The following is a 24,048-nucleotide window of genomic DNA, read 5'->3' as shown; positions in this document are numbered from 1 at the left end:
ATTCTCTTAAAACAACTCTATAAATGGAAATCTATGGATTAAACAATTAAATTTTTCTCTACAAGCCTAAAAATCTAAAAACGGAAGGGAAACTGTTCCAAAAACTGTTCCATAATTTCATTCACATCAAGTCTATGGAGCCTCAAAAGGGATATGGTAATGGTAAATAAATGGGAGGGAAAAATTATATTTCAATACCTTTGCATTAAAAACATTTTGCATTCCCCTGAGAAACTTTGTGGGAGGTAAAACTATATTTGCTTTTGCGCAAACTCAAAGTTTCTCAATGAACACAACACTTTTGCGAGAGCATGCAAATGTTTTGTGAGTGAACATAAAGTTTCTCGAGGGGGAACAAATTAGTTTTATTAGACAGCGTGAAAACATTTTTCCCCTCATCTCATATTTTTTTTTGTAATACCATGTCCCCTTAGGGGCTCCGTACAAATCTACAAATCCAAAAAAATCTCAAAATCTAAGTAAAATAAATAAATACTAATACAAAAATTATTTGTGTTCTCTAAAAAAAAAAACCTTTTTTTTCTTCTTGTATATCCACTGCTTAAAGAAAAGCTGTATTAGCACTATTTAGGCAAAAACAATACATACTTTTTAGTATAAATACACAAATTGGGACACACCTTAATTATTATACTGCATTTTTTAATTAAAGCATTTAACAAAAGGCAACTTAATCATCCATGAAAAAAACAAAAACAAACATCCTTAACAGATTAACACTGCCTGTGGGACACTTCGTTTTGCGACCGAAGCGGTGCACCGCAGCCCCGAGTTAATGGGTTAGACGGCGGCTAACCTTGCCTAGTTTCCCATTATCATATTAGCCGGCATTAGCGCAGGAGCTCTTGTCTGCCGCTGCTCAGCCCCGTGCCAGCGTTAGCACGCCATGCAAATGAAGATGTAAAGAGGAATCAGTTCATCAATCACACTCGCAAGGGGATAGTGTGCACAGGAAGAGGATTAGCTGCGTAGTCCCCGGACCCCGCGCAGGTCTCCCTCCTGTCACACAGTGCCTTTAATTAAACATCTTAAAGCACTCGCCAATAGCACTTCCTGCATAGTGGGGCTGCACTTGCCATTTGTCACAAGGCAAACAGCTCTGCGGTCCTCTGAACAGTGTGTCGACAAACTCTTTTAGTAATCCTTCTCCAGAAGCATCTCCATCTGTGCAACCTTAATAAGCTAAATCGTCACCTGATGGGAAATCAGACATTACTGTGATGACAGTGGCGGCTCTGGGTCTTTCAAGAGGCAAACAAAGAAAGCACTTTACCCGTAATGGGCAGCAAATAAAAAAGGCCACCATTTTATTTTCAGGTCAAGAGAGAATAGAAATCGGCATGTGCACTGGTTGTAAGTTACCAGGCGCTGGAGTGTGTCCCCAAGCAGTTTAATTAGTATTAAAGGCTGATCTGGCTTAAGTGGTTTGCTGTGACGGACACAAATCCTGTCTAGTCGATACCAATAACAGAAGAAATCTCTGTAGGATCACAAAGGAAACAGCAAGGCCATTGAATGATGCCGCCATTGAGGCCACCTCCGAGGGTCTCCATGTGTAAACCATAAATCCAGACCAAACAGGCCCTTTGGTGGATGCACACACAATGAAGCATATGATCATCACTCAAAGGTGAAGCTGATATTTTACTAGGGTAGAACTGGGATGGCTGTAATCTCAAAATTTCACATCCAGTAAATATATATACTGTATATATACACACACACACACTGTGTATATATTTTTTATATGTTGGTTAACATATGTTAACCTGTGGTTACACCGATGGTGTTACATCTCATGCAAAGTTACAACCATCCCTGGCATCCTCTACTGTTATGAAACATCTTAAAAAGGTTTCACTCCATTTACTATTGGACTAATGGCATATTTTGATTTGAGATCGGTCATGTAATGTTAAACAGGTCTACTACATCAGATCTGGGCTTGTGGAAACCTTTAAAAGTATGATGAACTCAGTGAGAAGACTACTGTAAATGTTATGTTTACCTTTTTTAGTGTCCACACATACAATTTCCTCGCCGGCTCTCCTCGGAGCTTGACCTTTGTTTTAGACTGTGAATGCTTTGGTAAGCATGTCCACCCAACCACACACAGCTTAAAACCACAGGCAACCATTTTGCGAGTTGAGAATACCAATTTGAGGCACGGTTTCACTGACAGACTTAGTCTTTGCTTCAGTCTAATGGTATTGGATGATGTTTTTATAGTCAGTGAGTTGCAATAATAAGATCTCAATAGCTGGCTTGCATGAGAGCCTGAAGTGGGCGTATTTTGAACACAAAGCCATGCAATCATAACCCAGTTCCTTTTCCCTGCTGAACTCGGAGCGAAAATATGAACTCTTTTGGCTTGCATATTGCCAGCCTCTCTGAGTACATAGTGTGGCAGTATAAAGAGGCAGTAAAAATGGATCTGTGCCTGCACCCTGATGCTACTCATAATTTCGGATGAGGAGTACTACCTAGACAACCGCAGATAATGACCAGCATGCTGGTTGGTACATTGCCTCCTGGGCCATGGTTTGATGAAAACCAAGTGATACGACATTTGTGCACACAATCACTTTTAAGGGGCTCTTCATACAATTGCAGTGGATGTCATTCCCCTATATTATTTGAAAGTCTTTAGGAAAAAAGAAGGTTGGGAATAGCAGTCGTCACACATAAAAGAGCATAAATGCATCTGACCTGTTTCAGAGACACATGCCTCAGGCTACGGACTTGACAACAACCGTTATTTAACCCCTCAATATACAGTGGAAAAACACAAGCAAATAGTTATATGATTTTTAAAAAATATATATAATTATTAAATTATTATTAATATAAATTTCAAAATGTATCAAATTATAATATAAAAAATACAATTATAATTTCATACATATTTATATAGTAACATTTATTTGGGGTAAAACAAGTAATATAATCAATATATAGCAGAAAAACACGAGCTAGAACTGATGTAACAATTACTATTTTTTATATTAAAAATATTAAGTTATTTAAAAATATAAGTATAGAGGGAGAGAGAGAAATAGCTAAAACAATTGAACAAAGTCTATATAATAACAGTGACATCATTAAGTTACTCATGACACACACAGCACTTGAAGCTTCAGGGTTGACCCTCCTGAACAAATATAAACTGAATCTACAACAGCGAGAAAGAAGTAAAAGCAAAAAGGCTGGCAGAATCAGATGGTAGATATACAGTCAGTGTCGTGTCCCCCCGTAGCTGTTCTCTTCCTGCCAGCTTTCCTCTGATACACATCAGTCTCGGCCAGCATGTTCCAGGCTGGTCACCGCTTCAGATGAAGAGCGCATATACATTAACCAGGTCACAAATTCATCGCCTTCCCCCCACCGCTCCACTGGAACAAATCTGCTTTCCATTCCGTGTTGCAAATCTCATGTTCTAGTAGGGTTGAACTTAGAGGGGTTCAGCCATCTGTGTCGGATGCGTCTCTGTCTCTCTCCCCCAGCACATAGAAAGTATCTCTCTCTGCTCCTCCAGAGACTGTCGGCCCTCCCCGCCGCTCACAGCTCAGCCCAGCACGCCCACTAAACACTGGCACTGTCGCTAATAAGCCTAGGTCGTTAGTGTGCCATGTTTTGGGCTAATTTTCTAATCAGAGAGTCAGGGTCACCACCCAAAAACCTCCTTGCACTGAGAAGTTGTACCACTTCCTTCTACAACACAGACACACACACACACACACGTGCTTGGGCTCCCATGTGCTGTAATTATATGTGGTGGATGTCATGTGGGTAAAAAGGGAACGCGTGGCAGGCAAAGGCACTCAGCAGCAGGGTCTCGGCCATATGAAGACAGCCTGGAAACTGTCAGGCTCACTTAATAGATGTTATCCTTAGGGACTCAGGAAGGCAGGTTCATATGGAATAAACACAGCTCCTCGGGCTGGGCACGGATCGGGACGTGAATCACTCCTTAACTATCCTTTCAGCAGCCCTGATTCTCTCCTACTTTCTCCATTTTGTCAGTTTCTAAGGGGTCTCATTAAGGGTGAAATAGACTCCATCACCGTAGTGACATGATACACAGGAGAATTAAAGGACAATTTTCTCAAAAAAGATTCACAACAGGATGTCATTTGTGCCCATCTCAGAAGTTTATGAATTCCTTTGGTATGTGGCTGCATCCAGCCTTGCAATGCCAACATTGCAAGATTACAATATATGTCTATGAATGCTTATGTGTGTGTGTATATATATATATGTATTTCAGGGGTGTTTCCTCCGAGGAGCCAAGGGAGTCAGTGTCTCCTCAAAATTTTGGATGAGAAAAAAAATCGTAGTACAAACATAAAACAATGCCAACATTACAAAATATAACATTAAAAAGTATATAAATCACTCATTTTTCTAAAGAAACATTGTGCAACAGCTACACTAGCAGGTAAAGTAACAGCAGGAGTCTCTCGCCTCCCCTGAGCCCATTGAGTTTTAACAGACCTCCTAAAGAGTGGCGTGAGTTTGGTGGGGGGTAACTGAGAATGAATGGGGGGAAATCGCGTGGTAGGAGACAATGCCTCCATTGCGATATGATTGGATATGACTGGTTTTGTTGTTATTGTGATTGGTTCATGTGATAAATCCCGCCCCTTGTGTTCATGCTCATTCTGCATTCGCGAATCAGTCTGAATGAATAATATAATGGCATTAATGGAAAGACTAATTTAAAAAAGTAAGTAAACAACTCACATATAGCCACTTTGTTATGTCAAAATAAGACTTAAAATGGCATAAAAAACATGATCTGTGAATCAGCTTGGTAAAATTTCAAGTCTGACCAATATTTACAGAGCTTTGATGAATGATGATCCAAAAAATTAAAAAATAGTTAAAAGTTACCTATTAAAAAGAATAGATGAACTTAAGTTCACAAATAAAATATATTGTTTAAATTGTTACTGCCTTCAGTTATTATTTTGGAATAAATGTAAATGTAATAAACTTGATGAGATTCATACATGGCTTTAATAAATATAATATTGATTACATTGTAAATGTAAAAATACAAAATAGAATTGTCTTTTTCTTTTCCTTTTCTTACAGTGAAAGTAATGTTTATTTAACCAAGAAAATGTGATTGGGACAAAAAAAAAAAAAAAAAAACACCATTTCAGAAAACCGCCACACACCAATGATTCACACACACTGAATGGCATTTTAGTCTGTGTCTTCAGTAATTGTAATCTTCAGTTAAAATGTATGATAGTCATTATTTTTTGCTCAGAAAAATACATAATTAAACAGGACACATTCTAATGTACGTGGGGGAAAAATTAAAGCTGGATTAAACTTTATTTTGATGCTTAAAAACTGTATAATCGATAACCCTACACAAATTGTTTTTTTTTTTTTTTTTTTTTGTACAATTTAAAAAAAACTTTATTTTTATACTATTTTTACAAATGAGGATGTCCCCAAAGGGAGGTTTTTGGAGATTTTGTCAGGTTTAGCTCACTTTTGTGTCCAAATTTGTCCCCAAAATATGGTAAAGTAGGTACACACACACACACACACACACACTCAAAAAGGATTCACAACAAGACGCCATGTGCACTTATCTCAGAACTTCAGAACTTTAAAAAGTGCTTTACTGTGTGGCGTCATTATTGTCTTGCAAAATCCGGTAAACCAGTCCAGAGTGTCTGTGTTAGATATAGTTTAACAGTCAATTAAAAAATGAGCTAAAAGTAACATACAACAAAGAGAATGCCACAGCAGCAGGCTGACTCTAGGGTTATCTAAGCAAGCCGCAGAAATCTTAATTACAAGTTAGCGTCACCGCTATGCTTTAGCTGCATGTGGGTAATTCTATTAGGAGATCTTGCACAGACGGCTCATGTCACCTTTGAAAACATCGCATACTTGGCTTTCTCATTTCTTCATTATGTTTCATCAATTGCAGATCAGCCCCAGATCAATGACTTGTTTGTGATGTGGCATGACGTTTTTTGGAGGGAAATTGTGTTTCTGTGGGTGTTGAAGGCGAAGTAGCTCGCGGCTAACACACACTAGCTTCAGTCTGGGATGGGGTCTGAGTCATCGCCCTGTGATCACAATGATACATAAATTGGAGGGAAACAGTAGCACAACACTGCAAATGGCTAATAATGTTAATAGGAGGATTTTAACTTATGTTTTCCTGCTTAAAATACACAAATCTTCCTGAGTGAGGCTGAATTTTGAATACAATAAAGAACATTTGATATATATTCACTTCACAAGCTGTTCTGAACAACCAGGTCAGTCTGTATGCACTTTGTAAGCATGTGACAATTAGCAAGTACACTTGCATGTGTGTGCAAACCCAGTTCGGCCCTAATCTCCCATGCAGTACATGAAGTAGAGATTTGTAGTTGCACATGCAATATATCAGTTGTCACAGCAGTGAATGCGACAGCAGCATGAACGCAAAGTGCTCATCAGGCCAGCGCATCTTCTGCAGACACTCTGATGCTTGTCAGGTACAGGTGATTTTAATTACAGCCATTATTTACACAGCTGAAACAAAGTGGTGAGGTGGCACTGAACCAGGCTGTCAGACAGCCACACACTCACACTGGCTGGAGAAAGCTCATTTCTTTGCCTTTCTCGTCTTTCTCTCCTCTATACAGCCCACCCCCCATCATGGTCTTCTATTTCTCCCCCTGTCTCTTTCTCTCTCCGTCTCCCTGCCCTCCTCCCATTCTGGGTGAAAGCAACTTGCAGTAAGAACATTAATTAATCACGCATCATGTTTAACCTTGGAATCATGTCATTTACTGTTAGCACAGCTGTCTACACTGTATCACATGAAGTTAGCCTAATATATATTATGACTGTATTTATTTATTACACGGCTCACTGGAATACTTCATTCTGATTGGTCAATTGCAGAATTTTGCTGTTAAATAATTTATAAAAGGACAGTTAAACTGTATAATTGACTGCTTTTGTCCCAGACATCTGATTTCCTACATGGCTGTGCTAGTTTCATGACAGCACTCTGCTGTCCATTTCTCCTCACATAATAAGATAATTTCAACTCAAATCAATATTCTATGTCCATTATTTATTTATACAGTAATTGTATAATAAAAGAGGTAATGTAAAGTGATCCGACATTGCAAAATAACTCACTTCATGATGATACAAAACCAGATGACCCAGTTTGTTTTGTGATAAAGACAATATAAAGACAATATCATATTATAAAAAATGCAATAATATATATATATATATATATATATATATATATACATATACACACACACACACACACAATTTAGGACCCCACTGTTCCCTCTCATTTAAAACCACTGGATTGAAATCATCCTCAGCTTTCAGGCCAAAAATCAAAATTTTGCTAAATTCTTCCTCAGATAGCAGGAGCCGTATATTATCTGTGGATCAATGGCGAGTAAGGGGGTAGGACATTAATACTGTTTGATCAAGGAGCTGTGCTATTTCTGGTTTGTGTGAAGAAAAAATGTGAGAAAAGAGGAAAAATGACAACAACAGTGGTAACAAGGAGAACAAGAAACGGAGTGTGTGTGTGTGTGTGTGTGTGTGTGTGTGTGAGAGAGAGAGAGAGAGGGGGGGGGGAACAAAGGCTAAGACTCTGGCAGATGTTGCAGGGTCTCTGATGACTGTGTCATGACAGATGTTGTGAAGCGTAGCTAGGAGAGGTATGACCAGGCCTAATGATTTCTGGAGCAAGCGCACAGGTACACTAAGAGCAGAACTAATCACACATAGATGGACACACACAGAGAGCTGCAGAAACAGGCCAGGACACACAGATGTCTCTGCCAGCATCTAACTCACAGCCCTCCGGGAAGGCCAGCGAACAAGCTCTTTCTCCAATTGCTTTCATTAATCATGACTATTAAAGCACATGCAGATATGACATCATCAAATATGAAAACATACAAACATACACACACACACACACACACACACACACACACACACACACACAAAAGATTTACAGATAGATTTGGTTGAACATGTGTCTCTCAATTCATCTCCTTTAAAAGCTAAAAACATTCAAGCTAAAAAAAAAATTTGAATAAGTTAGTTGACTAGTAGATGACTAGTCAAGCATTCTAACTTATCCCTACATACAGTACACATTCTGTTTCAGTCTTTAAACCAGTGCAATTTAATTGCATGCCGTTTCATGTGCAAGATTTATCTGTCCTTATCTGTATTATGGGAGCTGTGGATTAATTGCGTTTAATTTTTCCTATATTGGCCAATTTCATGCTTTTGCACAGTCTGAAAATATTTACACTAGTTACAAACAATTAATTCAATGGCTTGTTAGGCAGCCCAGTGATTTTCTGTGCGAGTGCAGAATGGAGGGTTTGCATCACGTGTGTGCGTTCACATGTGGCTTCATGAGTGAGCTTAGAGAACTGGCATCTGTCATAATTACGTTCACCGTGTTGACAAGCCTCAGCGTCTAACAAGATACATCCCATTATTGCCAGATGTTTTAAAATTGCCATTATAAATGTTTACACTGTGTAGTAACCCGAGCTATTAGTTTCGACTAGCGACATAAAATACTCAGAAAGCCAGCATAAAAACATTAGTGTCAGCTGCTGTAAAAGTTGTGCTATTAATTTTAGCAGAGGATGCAATGTCTCTGAATATAGCCCATCTGTTATGGCATCAAATGACCCAAATTACTTTATGAAAACAGTTCCATCAAATTATTTTCATCACCATTTTTGCCACAAACACCAGCCGCTCAAAGTCAAAAGGTTGTATTTCAGCATAATCCATGCAACGTCACGTCCGCTCGATATGCTTGCACAACTTTGAGTGCGTATGTCAATGGTTAAACAGGCCACACATATGTTTTAGTTCTTTCCCCTGTGTGCCGCTATTGCTGTGCAACGTTAGCACAGCACTGTGGGAATGTGAGGTTAAGAGGTGTGGTGAGAAGTTATCACTGTAAATTAAAGGTATGACTGGTGGAAGCCCAAGGGTTTACATGGGGTTATCGGGGGCTTCCACCCATCAGCATCTCCTATCACACATCCAATGGTTCCTGTGAAGTGTCATATACTGCCGGGCCAATTTCCAGCAGCGCAGTGGCTCCCCACAAAGCCCCCAGGGCCGTCTGCTTTACCAGAACTCAAAAGAAGCGTTGCTGCTCTCTCTCCCTCTCTCTAAAGTCAATATATGTGTCTCTTTCTCTCCTCATATCAGGTGTTTTCTCATAGATGAGCTGAGCCCATGATCATAACCCCACTCCCATCTTCCACAAACAAGAGGCTGGTGGGAAATGTAGTTCAGATTCTATAAAACGTCTTCTGAATTCATTCATAGACTTTGATCAGGGCAGATGCCATACTGAATTTTACGCAGATGAAAACATGGCTGTGAGTGATGTACTGTATAAAGATTCTAAATCATGTCATTTTCAAAAATTTGGTGCGGTTTTTCTCTACTGCACATTTTATAAAAGATGTTTTGTAAGTTGTACAATTGGCATGTTGTTAAACGACAGTACAATCCATTGAACTACCATTCACAGCCTTTAAGATATGGCACATGTTTGTGGGAATCAAAGAATTCATTGAGAAAATGTGACTTGAACGATTCTTTCACATGCTATTTTACTTTCTATTTAAGTCTTCTGAATTCATTCAATAGCCTTGCATGAGGAATAAAGCCAAATTTCAGTCATTAATCACTGATGATCTCATGATGCCGAACTCAAATGACCAGATAAAGTCTGATTCGTGAATCAATCAGTCCAGTTGTGTGAATCAAATCAAATGATTAAATGATTCAATTCTTACAAACAATTTGTAATAAGTTTCATGTTTTCTTGAATTCATTTAATAGCTTTGCATGATAAAACAAAAAAATTAAGTCATTATTCCTTGCTGATCTCACTGGGTCATGAACATAAACTCAAGGAACCAGGTCAATTCTGATTCGTGTATTAATCATTCAGACCAGTTTTGTGAATTAAATCAAATGATTCATTGATAAGATTCAACTCAAACAAATGTTTCGTTCACAGATTTCTGCATCAGTACTTCCCACCTGAACTGTCACAAACACCAGAGATCTTAAAGCATATGTTTTCCTCACACAAAGCTATCATATGACTCCAGAAGACTGTATTCACACTGACCTTTTTAATAGTACTTTTATGGAGCTGCCTTACATTTATGAAGCCCCAGACCCCATTAATAGTAAAAACAACAACCACTATCATTCTTCGAAACATCTCTTTCTCCATTCCATAAAGGAAATAAAGTCATACATGATTGGAAAAATATAAGGGTGAGTAAATGATGACCGAATTTTCATTTTTGTGCAAACTTACAGCCTTTACAGGCAGGAACGGTGCATCATAAGAACTCAGGTAGATCTGTGGATTTGCTCAGCGAAGGTTGAGTAGGAAAGCCGTGGCTTTAGGAGCTTTGTGTCAGCTGATCCCAGCACTGTACTGGCTCTGTAACACATACCAGGGAAAGCACAGGTCACTGGGCATACGGGAGAGATGTGTGCGTGTGAATGTGTGTTAGAAACTTGGCCCTTGGCACGTTTTCCTGACGCAGATTGGGGGTGACAGACAGAGCTGACAGGCCAACCTTTGCACTGCGTAATAGACAGACAGGGAAGTGGGAACCACGCTCTGTCACAGGGGAATACAGACAAAAACATGGCCACTCTATCACCCACACTAGCTTTCCTGACAAAACATATTAGCGGCGGAGTTCTCAGTGCACACCTCTGCGCTTAAACTCACTGATGATCTGCATACGCACAGACGCACACACTTAGCACATGCGCGTGTGAGTGTGCCGCCATGGGACCGGGGAGCCTGCGTTAATTGCAGTTTTAATTGTTGTGGTGATTCTAGTGTGTCACTGATATATCTGATGAGTCTGACGTGACTTATTGACAGATCTCTAGAGCGTGCGCGGTGACCTGACAAAAACGCATTGATTAATTACTAGCCATCCAAGACAGTTAACTGGAATGGAATGCGAAAATAAGCAGCGAGCAACTTTCGCCGAGCCGCCATCCTACCCTCGTTTAAACCCTCTGAGGATACATCAAACTATTTCTTTCCCTGCGTTTCCAAGGCAACGCTAATATATTAACTCACCAGTGTTACTGGAAAGCATTTCACTTGACAGTTTTAAAAATGATTTAAAAGCCGGCTTAGTATGTGAATCTCATCCTCACTACAGTAAATCAGTCTGTGGACGAATCCCTCTCCAGCTGTCATGGAAGGATCGGGGAGGGGAAAAGGCTTCTTTTGCTTGTGGTCTTGCCGGAGAGGATAGTTTGGGTGACATATCTCCAGATTCCTGCTGTTCTCATCCATTGTTCTCACTGTAGAAAAAACATGCAGACACTTGGGCCATTTGTTTTCACAAGGCTGAGTACATACAGTGAGGTCCAAAGTCTGAAAACTGTAGCTTCTAATTAGACAAACGATACAGGCTGCATGACAATTTGAGAAAAAAATAAATACTGAATTTAAAAAATAGCATGCATTTCAGAATTTCTTAGTAGTTATTATGCCCCCTTTTGCTTTAATGACACTTGAGGAACATGAACTCCAGAAATAGAATTAGTGCTGAATCTTAAATATTACAGAATCTTAAACATTAATATTATATATATATATATATATATATATATATATATATATATATATATATATATATATATATATACTGTATATATACACACTCACCGGCCACTTTATTTGGTACAGCTGTTCAATTTCTTGGTAACACAAATTGCTAATCGGTCAATCACATGGCAGCAACTCAATGCATTTAGTCATCTAGATGTGGTGAAGACGACTTGCTAAAGTTCAAACCGAGCATCAGATTGGAGAAGAAAGGGGATTTAAGTGACTTTGAACGTGGAATGGTTGTTGGTGCCAGACGGGCTGGTCTGAGTATTTCAAAAACTGCTGATCTACTTGGTTTTTTACGCACAACCATCTCTAGAGTTTACAGAGAATGGTCCAAAAAAGAGAAAATATTCAGTGAGCGGGAGTTGTATTGATGAAAATGCCTTGTTGATGTCAGAGGTCAGAGGAGAATGTGCAGACTGGTTAGAGATGATAGAAAGGCAACAGTAACTCAAATAACCACTCGTTACAACCGAGGCATGCAGAATACCATCTCTGAATGCACAACACGTCAAACCCTGAAGCAGATGGGCTACAGCAGCAGAAGACCACACCGGGTGCCACTCCTGTCAGCGAAGAACAGGAAACTGAGGCTACAATTCACACAGATGAGTTTTGATATCTGCTGCGACATTCAGATGGTAGGGTCAGAATTTGGCGTAAAGAAAATGAAAGCATGGATCCATCCTGCCTTGTCTCAGTGGTTCAGGCTGCTGGTGGTGGTGTAATGGTGTGGGGGATATTTTCTTGGCACACTTTGGACCCCTTAGTATCAATTGAGCATCGATTAAATGCCACAGCCTACCTGAGTATTGTTGCTGACCATGTCCATCCCTTTATGACTACAGTGTACCCATCTATTGATGGCTACTTCCAGCAGGATAATACACCATGTCACAAAGCTCAAATCATCTCAGACTGGTTTCTTGACCATGACAATGAGTTCACTTTACTCAAATGGCCTTCACAGTCACTGGATCTCAATCCAAATCCAATCTAATTTGGCCTCTAACTTTTTTTAAACTAATGCTCAAAGTTTGGGGACATTTATTTATGTATGTATGTATGCATGTTTTTATTTATTAAATTAATGGATGCATTGTGACTAGTTCAGTAATTATTAACTATAAACCAATATTTACAATACCCCACATAGTTGTGATCAGTGTATTTTGTTCATTCAAGTATCACACATTTAACTTAGCAACATGCTAATACCAAACTCTGTTAAAATTATGAGTAAAACTGTGAGTAGAGACAGTGTGGAGCACAAGTGCGTTCCAAATTAGTTAGCTATAAAGTTCCATGACAGAGTATGCTGCCTTAATAGTCAGCTACTATATAGGCAGCTCACTAAGTTCTGGAACCGAGCTACAGTCTCCCAAAAATGTGAAGGCGAATGGTATTGAAGAGGAATTCTGCTTCCTGTTCCTATCACAGCATGCGCGTAGCTGCTAATACTCATCTATTCTACAGCACTCTTCCTCTCCGCCCGCTGATGCATGACACCCTCTTACAGAGAAGTGCTCGCTGTTCTCTCTTTGTCTTTTTCCCCCCACCAACTCGATTCATCTCCCCGAGTCTTTCTCCCTCCTTCTCGTGTGTTTCCCTGCCCCTCTTCTTCTGAGCTCACTCTCCCCCAGACGGCGCAGGTTGGTGCTGGCGCACATAACAATTGCAGAGGAGCTTCTAGCACTTACAGTAAATGAAGCTCGGGCAGCAGCCCACTGAGATGCATTAGATTAGGTAATTGAGATATGAGTGATGGCGCAGGCCGGCCCCTGCCGCAGAGGTCTTGGAAATAAGCATTTGCCGCATCCGACGTATTACAGCCTCAGATTATGGAGGGCCCTGATAGAATAATGTCAGCCGAACACAGGGCTAAAATTGAACTGTCAAGAACTGTCAAATACACAATAATGTGCTCTGCAAACCCAAGTCATTTCGCCACTCTGAACTAGCTGACGGACTACCGCCGGACCCCATGCATTTCAGTGTGCTTTGAGAAAACAAGCATGTGATGCGTATTCAATTTGAGAAACTGGAGATGCTAATGATTTTAAGCAGAACAGCTTCCGTCGCATCTCCTAACAGGATTTGTGAGGGGAAAACTTAATTGTTTCAACGCAGTTGATTTTCTTTAAACTAACACCTAATGAATCTGCTGTGCTAGCATGCTAAAACAGTCACCTGTGTATAGATTAATGGTTTTAATTCTGAGGACTGGCGGGGCGTAGCCGCACGAATGTCCATATTTCCATCCGTGCCCTGCTAGCTGTGAAGTTAAATTGATTTAGGCCTTGGCATCTTTGAAACAAGATGCCGTAAATGACTTGGCTTCAGTTCAGCACGTCTGTCCATCACAGAATAAGACCTACATATAAAAAACCCCCCCCAAAAAAACACACACACTGAAAAAGAAAATAAGCTTTGCTGCTATGCTGTAGAATGAATAAACTACACTATACAGCAAATTTTGGTTGTGGGGGTGTGTATATTGTTGAAAAATGTAAACAATATTATCGCACAGTGCTACATATGAAGTTGGATATATATCTTATTTTAAAACACATTCAGTATCATAATTACGTAAAGCTCTCTCTCTCTCTCTCTCTCTCATATATATATATTATGAAATCAATTACATGATTGTTTATATCATTGTGAATCATAAATTATGTTATCTATATAAAGATGGATATACGGTATATCTGACTTTACCTGTATACATACAGTAAACTCATAAAATCATTCATACAATACAGCAAATCTCAACTATGTGCTTGTTTATATAGTCTCAAATTTTAAATTATATGACTGTACAGCTCACTATATAAAGTTCTATATATATATAATATATATGTGACCCTGGACCACAAAACCAGTCATAAGGGTCCATTTTTTAAACTGAGATTTATACATCACCTGAAAGCTGAATAATGTCGGCCATTCAGCTTTCCATTGATGTTTGGTTTGTTAGGATAGGACAACATTTGGCTGAGATACAACTATTTGAAAATCTGGAATCTGAGGGTGCAAAAAAATCTAAATATTGAGGAAATCTCAGTGTATTATCACCAAATTAATATATGATTAACTTGTAAATACTCCAAGTGTATTATAAAAACACAACTCTCCAGAGATATTTTTTTATTTTTTTTCTGGATTGATGACACACATATCATCACTTGAAATAACCCACATAAGTAATGGCCTCATTTGCCAGTTGGAAAAGAGCGGACTGACATGGCAGCCCCACGCAGCACACACAGCAGAGAGCACTTAGAGTGCAGACTAAATCAGGGCCAATTAGTGTGTCTGTGGTCCACAGCAGCTGGGCTAAGTCAGGGGCAGAGGTGCTCGGGACTGGAGTTGAAGAATTGTGGCAGTCTTTCCTGAAAGAAATAGAGGAGGGGGGATTCGAGGGAGAGATAGAAAGAGGACAGCGGCCCACTATCGGTCAAAGAACAAAGTGCACTCTTTTTCCGCTAACCTTGCCTGACATCAATCACGCAAGCTGGAGGTAGAGCCACTGAGGAAAAATATCTGTAATGACTGACACAGGGGTTTGTGTGTCGACCTCGACCTTGATGCTTTTATGTAGACCAGCTGATGCAAAAAACGTTCATTATGGACTTGTTGACGATTATGTGATTTCTTATTTTTAGTCCATGAATATGAGCATTGAAGCCGACTATGTCCTACAAAATAATGCACACACTTTTAACATATGTACTTATTTAAATTGAATAGTCTTTCTCCTCCAAGAAAACAGACCAAATAAGCATTGGCTACTCAACCTGCACTACACAGATCATTCTCAGTCTCCCTAATGCTGATGTAGCCAATTAGCAAGTATAAAGTCACTTTTCATTACTGTGACCTAACTTAAGAATGCAGAGATATTTAATGTTATAGCCATAAATATGTTAGTATTATTTATTTAGTAATTTAGTCATTTTAACACTTCAGCTTATTTCAGTTAGTTGCCTTGGCCATGAGTTCAAGTTTTTTACATTTAAATTTCTCATCTAATATTTTTAACCATTTCATAAACCATTTTTAATGTTTTTTGCTAAAAAATTAAATTTAAAGTCAATTAATCAATTTAAGTGAATTTAAGCATCACACCATTGTCATGTAAGGTATTAAAAATAGATATAAATTTTAAGATTTGCTAAAGATTACATTTTATAAATTGTTAATAAATTATTAGTGTTTTTAAAGATGAACTTGTAGTGAATGCTGGATGATGGCAAAATATAATTACAAAAAAATAGGGCATGCTCAACTGAATATCCAATATTGACTGATATTGACAAATTAGAAACCCAATGTAGTACTAACATATCATCGGTGCATCCCTTAAAAACATGTCAACATATGTCAGGAGACAGAAAACTGCCGTTTACACAACAAAATGAGTTAGATTCACTGTGGCGTGTGCATCCCCATCTCAAAAGTGGTTGTCTTTGGGAGGCATCTTGGGAGGGGCCATTAGATGCTCTGGCATCACAACCATCCTGGAAGGACAGAGCCGCTGCCACAGGGTGGTAAGACCATGATGTGGAGAGCTAAGTGAAGGTATCTTCAGGACAAAGAGCAACTGCAGTGGGACAATGACTGTGAACAATCAGAGCGTTTTATTCATCCCGCTGTTGTCCTGAGCTGGGACTATCATGCATAAGCACGCCACCACAAACAAACTGCAGCCTGGGCGCCTCCACTGTTTCAACCTGCAAATTCTTTTGGCTTGTTTGAAAGGGAGAAGCATCCCATTCTGTCAATGTCACCGCGGATATTCCTATATACAATGCAACTGAAGATAAGCCTAATCTTGCACACCCACACGGCATCTTCATTTTTTCCCCTATCAAAGCCGACAGTATGTACAAACCAGAGGATTAGCCACAGACTTCTATCCTTTGGAATAAACTCAAGCACAGTACGTGCAAAGTAAACCAAGGAAGGACAAGACACAAATATTGTTCAATGTATATTTAACATATTAATACTAAAAAAAAATCTAATACTGTGTATGCAAAATATGACAGAACATTTGATATTAAATGTCTACTTAATAATAAACAATTTAAATGCAAAAAAAGTGCACTACTTATGCAAAAATAATGTATTCGTCAAATGTTTCCTTCCGTTTCATGCTTTTTCTCTACAAAACCAAGGCACAGACATTTACGGGGAAGTCGTGGCCTAATGTTTAGAGAGTTTGACTCCTAACCCTAAGGTTGTGGGTTTGAGTCTCGGGCCGGCAATACCACGACTGAGGTGTCCTTGAGCAAGGCACCGAACCCCCAACTGCTCTCCATGCACTGCAGCATAAATGGCTGCCCACTGCTCCGGGTGTGTGTTCACTGCTGTGTGTGTGCACTTTGGATGGATTAAATGCAGAGCAAAAATTCTGAGTATGGGTCACCATACTTGGCTGTATGTCACTTTTACATGCTTTCTAATTTGAATAAGATTAGATATACAAGGTATTAGAAGATTTCTGTTCCATAAATACAGGGTTCATAACATCTGCGCTGGTGCACGGTGCCATTTGTGTGTTTATAAATTGAAGTAAATGGATTATGGAGGCCTTCTTTACAACACAGAGATCTATAAACAACACACAATTCCATGTAGGAGAAATTTCACAACCAAAATCGCATACTTCCCTTCTATATAGTAGGCGAAAAACGTATGTGAGGTGAGTAGTATGTCCGAATTCATAGTATTCAAAAAACAGCAGGCGAAAAGCATCCTGATGACCTACTACTTCCGTCCAGATTCTGAAGTGTGCATTCGATGGATTTCGGACACACCTTTTATGAGCTAATTTCCTCCATGTCATTCATTACAAAAGCTGCCTGTGTCGATTAAAAAACAGTTTTCAAAGTAGCCTATGTGTAAAGCTGTTGTGCTTTAAGAACGCAGATTAAAAACACAGATACCCTTTTAAAAGCTCAGGCGGAACACAAACAAAAGTTATAAATAAAAAATGCTATTCTTATCATAGAATAGTCTTCCTGTCTGAGAGTTTTTTTTTTTTTTTTTTTTGCCAAAATGCAAATGTTTGATTTAAATTAATTTATTTTCATCCCATCAGCTGAAGGCCTCAATTCTGCTTTCTTATTTTAATACTTGGCTTTACGGCTTGTAATTGTATGATTTGCATTTTTTTTTTTTTTCTCCTATTATAAATAATCCATGCAACACACAGCCTGGCTGCCAAGCTGGCATCACTTTCTATTTAATCTTGTGAAACAGTTGCTTTATCTCCTTGTTCAACCTGGGGTTTATCTTTTGTTGTGGCACCGTACTATTGATGTGGAAACGTTTACAAAGCAACATACACTTATTACAGATATTAATATGATTGTTTTATCAGCTCCAGCGTGCTTCACTCAGTCATTGACTTAATAACAGTTTTCTTTAATGGCTCCTTTGCCTAGGATGTCGCGTCTTGTTAACAATGCCATAGTAAGGAGGCAGCATTTATACATATCACCAGGAGACCATTTTTTGTTTTGTTTTGTTGTGAGACTCGGTGCAGAACTATCGACCGTGGTATTCTCCTTTAATTCCCTGTGGGGTTGAGAGCGGAGTCCCTGTTACATCGGCATGTGCTCCATTATCATTTCAATACAAGTATGACACACCGGTACGCGGCGGAATGCTACGTTTCTATTTCCACTCCACAAACGATAGCAAACGCTGTATCCCTGGTGTGAGGTTTCCCCGACACCCTCCTCCTCCCCCCTCCCTTTACCCTGCCTCAAGCAAAAACAGCAACGCTTGCAACTAGTGTAATGTGTGCCGCGAGTCCCCGGCAGCACAGGACAGACTAAGACTATAACCAGTTACATAATCGCCGCAATAAACACGTTCCGATTGTGCTCAACACACAGCACTTAACTCCCACTGACGATAACAGAGTACGTAGCAACCCTTCACCAGCTTCCAAGGGAAATAAAAGAGGGATCGATCTAACTCTATACTTCATTCTCACACTTAAGGGCCATGCATTTTCCAAATGATGAAACATATAATCATTGCGGCCCAGGGATATTTATAGTCAACGTACATGGTGTTTGAACAGTCTGGATCTTTGTTAAGTCATGGGGAATAATCAGATATGCTAAATGTGTACTTGTTTTATTTTCAGCATTTTTTTTTAAATTCATGAATTAGTGTTGACTTATATTAAATATATTAATTTAAAAATTAATACTGTGGTTTATTTTTTAATGTGAATCTATTTTAAAATAAAAAATGAAAAAATGTCAGACACACACACAACAGCATCACTTTGATTATATATTCTCTTTTCTAATTTCTGTCAAGAGGAGCTGCATTTGAAATGAGAGGACTGGCAGAAATCTGCATGATGTATTCAGCATCTAATGAGTGGCGGGGTGAATTGTAGGCACAGGGCATATGCAGTGCCCTGCGAAATCCCCTCTCCTGCACACTATGATTATTCACCCTCATGTAGCTCTGCACTTCCTCTATTCGGTCAAGCCCACAGGATTTACCAATCCAAAGCTCTGACGGCTCGAGAAAAAGAGGCCTGTCCTCCTCCAGAAGGGCTCCCTGCTTTGAGACGCCCTGGCTCCCCGCACTGCCAGGGCTCAGGCGCACCACAACTGAGGCACATCCATCTGTGTGCCTTGTAGGTGCTGTGGAGATAACCAATTTTTCAAAGCACAACCAGAACTTGCATAATGCCTCATGCACCCACGTTATGACTCACTAAATTACATAAACAGAATGTGGGGTATTCTCTCTCTCTCTCTCTCCTTCTTCCTTGCTTGCTCGCTGTTTTTGCTTTTTTCCTGCCATTGTTATTTCTTCCAAAATCATTTTCAACTAAACAAAGCTACTGAAAACAATGTAATGAGGGTATAAAAAGACATGTCAGCTTATGGAGAGGATCATGTTTTCTTTAGGATGATGGGGGGGAGACAATGTGGACTACAGTGTGGGAGATTAAACCGTCGTTTACAACAGACTTATATATATATATATATATTTAAAAAGTTTAACAATATGTAAAATGTTAAATATTGTCCAATTGTCCAATCTATTGTCCAATCAAAACACAGCCATTGAAATTGAATACTGTTGCTTTTAATAAAATACAAAAAGTTTTCTATATAAAGTCTATATTTATATACTATATTACTTTTATATTTCTTTATATTTCTATATAAAGTTTAAAATGTACATAAAAACTATTAAATGACTGTAAATACGTTTAACAAGTGACATAACAGTAAATTCCTACCACAAATGATGTTCTACATGAACAGCCAATTAAAGCAGTTACTGAATTATATATTCAATATAATGATATATAAAATGTAAAAATATCATTCGTAGTCCAAACACGACTTTTTTTGATTGGAAATGAGTGGACAGGTTTTTATTTACATTTGTGGGACATATGTTTGCTTATTACATTTTTACAAACATTTTTAATTTCATTAAATACAGTGCCATAAAATGTAAATAAAAATTTTTAAATACATGTATATCACAACTAGCAAATACACTCCAAACCTTTCACACAAACAGCCAATAAATTACAACCATCACACAAAATGCCAATAAAAACTAGCAAATACACTCCAAACCCTTACTCCAACTGAAATTACAAACAGCCAATCCAAACACAGCTATGTTGTCAGAATTGAATGACATTTTTGTACATTTTTACTCATACTGCACAACTATGTGAGACCTTTGTAAAAGTTAAGAAGTACAATTACATTCCAAAAATGTAAATAAAAACTGTTGTTTAACCAGGTGGCTACATTCTAAACTCCTCCCACAAATTATGTCCCACACTAACAACCAATCAAAACACCCATGTCTACCCATGTAGACACCGGCTGATGCGTCAGAAGTCACATTTTTACCTTCTTCTGCAGTATGAACACATGGATCCACACTCTTAATCAAACACATCCATACTAAACATCGATTCACAAGCGTCCCTTCATGTGCAAGTCAAGTCACGGCCAGAGTGTGTCATGTAAAGTGCGTTAAGTTCAACTGTTAGTTGCCATGTCTCTCGTATGTACTTTCCGATGCAGATGTCCTTATAATCATTATCATTTTTGCAGCCTGAGAGAGTCATCAATATTCTAACAAAGGTTCAAAGAGGGAGAGCGAAAGCGTGCGAGGAAGAGAATATCAACAAAACAAACTATAATTCCCCGCTATTTCAATTACCCATCATTAGCTTGCATTTCCATCCCATTGCCATTCCCCCAGCAAAATCAAGGTTTCTCACACACATACCCATTAGCTCTGATAAAAGCATGCCTGGTGTTTAGCAACAAAAGCAACTCGCTGCTCTGTTAGCTGACTGATCACACTATGAGACCCAGGCATTCTCTGACATTAACACACACACACACACACACAAACATGAACGTCCGACCACGCACCGGTACTCAACTGGAGTCCTCAGTGAGAAATTCCCTTTCCTTTGTAGGTCAGGCTTAGATGCAGGTATACTCAGATTGAAAATTTCATTAGAAAGCCTGCCGCACACCCCCCCACCCACACTGCGTTAGCCCTGGGTCTCATGACACTATATTGATTTTAATAGATACCAACTCACCCCCTCGTGACGCGAGAGCTCTTGTGTGGAAGAATAGCTACCAGGCAGTGTTAATAGTGGCCAAACAGCTCCATGAAGCAACACTCATGCACTCTCACATTAAATGGAAAAGGATCATTTCAAACAGCAAGGCAAGAAACAAAAAAAAGCCACGCGCAAGGGTAAGCACACAGAGAAACAACGAGGGAAGGGAAAGGAGAGAGAGAGAGAGAGAGAGAGAGAGAGAGAGAGAGAGAGATGGGAAATTAATAATCCCAGAGACAAGTCCCCTCTGTGTTATTCATCAGGCTGCTTTCTCGCAAGCTGCGGAGGAGCGGAGATATGCAGATGGGAGGGGCCAACGGCACACTCCATTGGTTCGTGTGCCTCATTCCTATACATTGCAGCCAATCCACTTTTTTTACTGTGCCGCTTCGCCTTGGAGGAACAAATATACTGTAGCTGCCTTGCGGTTTTACAGAGGGAAGAGAGGTGAGGATAAAAGACAAATGAGGAGCTAAAAAGTAAGGGAAGAAGGAAGAGGAGGAGGAAGGAGAGGGGCAGGAGCTGGATGAGGAACAGTGCTTAGGGGCTCAGCAATGCTGCCTTCAGTTAATGCACTATTAACTTTATTTGAGCTGACTTCCTATTTGATCCTCTGCAGTGGGGTCACTCAATTGTGGGCAATTTCTTTCTAAATCACACCGTAATGAAATTGCTGCCTATTTCCCAAACCTATAACAATATATAAAAAAAGAGGAAAAACACACACGCACACACACAAGTGAAATAATGCAGGTGATGTTGGCTGGCTGCCCTTGCTGTCAGACATTAAAGGCAATTCCTTGCCTCCATTTTCCATGTTACAATGAATACATTTCACAGCTCACTTGCTCTAAAGTGTGGGTGGTACAGCACAACAACCTACACCATGTGAGAGAATATCTAACACTTTCACCTCTCTCTTTTTCTCTGGCGTTGCAGTAAAGTGAAGCAAGTCTCCAAACCTCCACACTCAGCCATGCTCATCAATTATTGAGGCTGCACATCGGCCCCACAAAATCTGATGCTTTAAATGTAGTTTTGTGTTACAGTCTGCGAGAGCGAAAAAGCTGATGCAGAGGAAAGGCTTATTTCGCTCCGGCATGCAACCGTGCCGCCTCCGTCAGGGCTACGTCGTGTCGAACAGTCTGCGGATTAAAACCGTCTGCCGTCTTTCAGATTTTGCACCGCGACAAAAAATTATGGCCGTTGAGACCGTGGCTTCACAAATGTTACTCTTAAGTTAACTTTATTTTAAGGATGTGAAAAAACATTTTTAAAATATGTTAAATATGATATTTTGAAGAATGCTGGGGTACACATGTTGGGGTACACTAAAAAATAAATAAATAAAGAGTTTGCAATAATTTGCATGTGAATTGCTGTAGTAGCAGTGCTATAACATTTTAAAAATGGGTGGGTCATTAAGCAGCCAATTGTTCACAATTACAACTACTGCTAATAATAATTGTAAATAAAATTATTCTTAATCTTATTATTAATAATCATGACATCCAATTATAAATTGATGTTCAGGATTCAATTTTGATCTGAGTAATTAGAGACAAATTCATCATTTCAGGATTTTACTGTGCATACAATTATGTACAGTACAATATGTTTTTGTTCTATAATAATAATAATACTACATATTATTACTATTATTTATTTATTATTATTATTATTATTATGTTCAACCAAATCCATTGTTTGATGCTCAGGATTGATTTTTAACATCATGGTTTTGCCGTGCAAACTGTGTAAAAGCTAGTCAACTAGCTGTCCAATCAGACCTATCCTTAGCATACTTCAAGAGAAATTTCGAAGTGCACTAAGAGCAATCCCACTCCACTCATAGAATTGACGTGTCTATTGTCTTGTGTGCAGATTGGTTCAATCCAGACTGGGGCTGCTCATTTCAATGGTTGAATGTGCCACAGTAATTTCACAACTTGGCTCAGAAAGCGGCCACCACAGAGGGGCTATGAACAGTTAGTTGGATGTGGCAAGGGAACAGTCATGTGAAATCGCAAACCGAATTTGAGCGGTTAGAGGCCAGTCCTGGCCTTGTTGTAATCAGCTAATTAAGCACTTCAGTCAGGCCGGCGAAGGCTGCCACATTTCCCTTTGTTATCAAATTCATCATTCAACGTTTAGAAAAAAAAAGAAGGCAACACTTACAAGATGGCCTAGAAGCTCATACAAAGTATGAGAGGGAGGTTGAGATGTGACATCTCTGTCTCTCGCTCTCTGTAATGTCTTGGGCCAGATTTGGAATCTGATACTCTCCAAACGCAAACACAAACTGCTTGGCTGATCTGTGGGATAATGGAAGCGTGGATGTGTATCAGTGGCATAACTGCGCCAGAGAAACAGACGGTAATTACCATTGCCCTCTCTCTCACACCTCCAGTGCGCACACACAGGAAATGGGAAATGGGTTTGGGCGATAGCGAGCCACCTAGCCTCCTCACCTCATTCCCAACCAATTCAAACTAATCTACTTCTTGATTTCAGAGGGAAATCAACAAACATTCATTCCATTGAATCCTCGTCGTTCCACATGGGGAAGGAGGGGGCTCGGAAAGTAAAAGCGAGCAATGGGAGCCCATTGAAAATGATTGTCTCATTCAGCTGCGGCAAACGTGGAGGTCTT

At 39.4% G+C, this 24,048-nt stretch overlaps 1 protein-coding gene across 9 annotated transcripts in view; it reads right to left on the bottom strand.

Annotated features, from left to right (window-relative positions):
- The window catches only part of LOC109059809 (RNA binding protein fox-1 homolog 1), a 234,599-nt gene that overhangs the window by 44,176 nt on the left and 166,375 nt on the right, over positions 1-24,048 (bottom strand). Inside the window, exon 1 of one of the 9 annotated variants that reach the window (XM_042725720.1) lies at positions 21,372-21,624. The exons of the other annotated variants lie outside the window; for them this stretch is intronic. The gene's annotated coding sequence lies outside the window, so the exon portion shown is untranslated. Of the gene's footprint in view, positions 1-21,371; positions 21,625-24,048 lie in introns of those variants that run through there. 9 annotated transcript variants of the gene reach the window in all.

This window comes from Cyprinus carpio, chromosome A3 (genome assembly GCF_018340385.1).
Source record: "Cyprinus carpio isolate SPL01 chromosome A3, ASM1834038v1, whole genome shotgun sequence".
Lineage (NCBI taxonomy): Eukaryota > Metazoa > Chordata > Actinopteri > Cypriniformes > Cyprinidae > Cyprinus > Cyprinus carpio.
The sequence above is the reverse complement of the archived record's forward strand: the minus strand, read 5'-3'. Positions and strand labels throughout refer to the sequence as shown.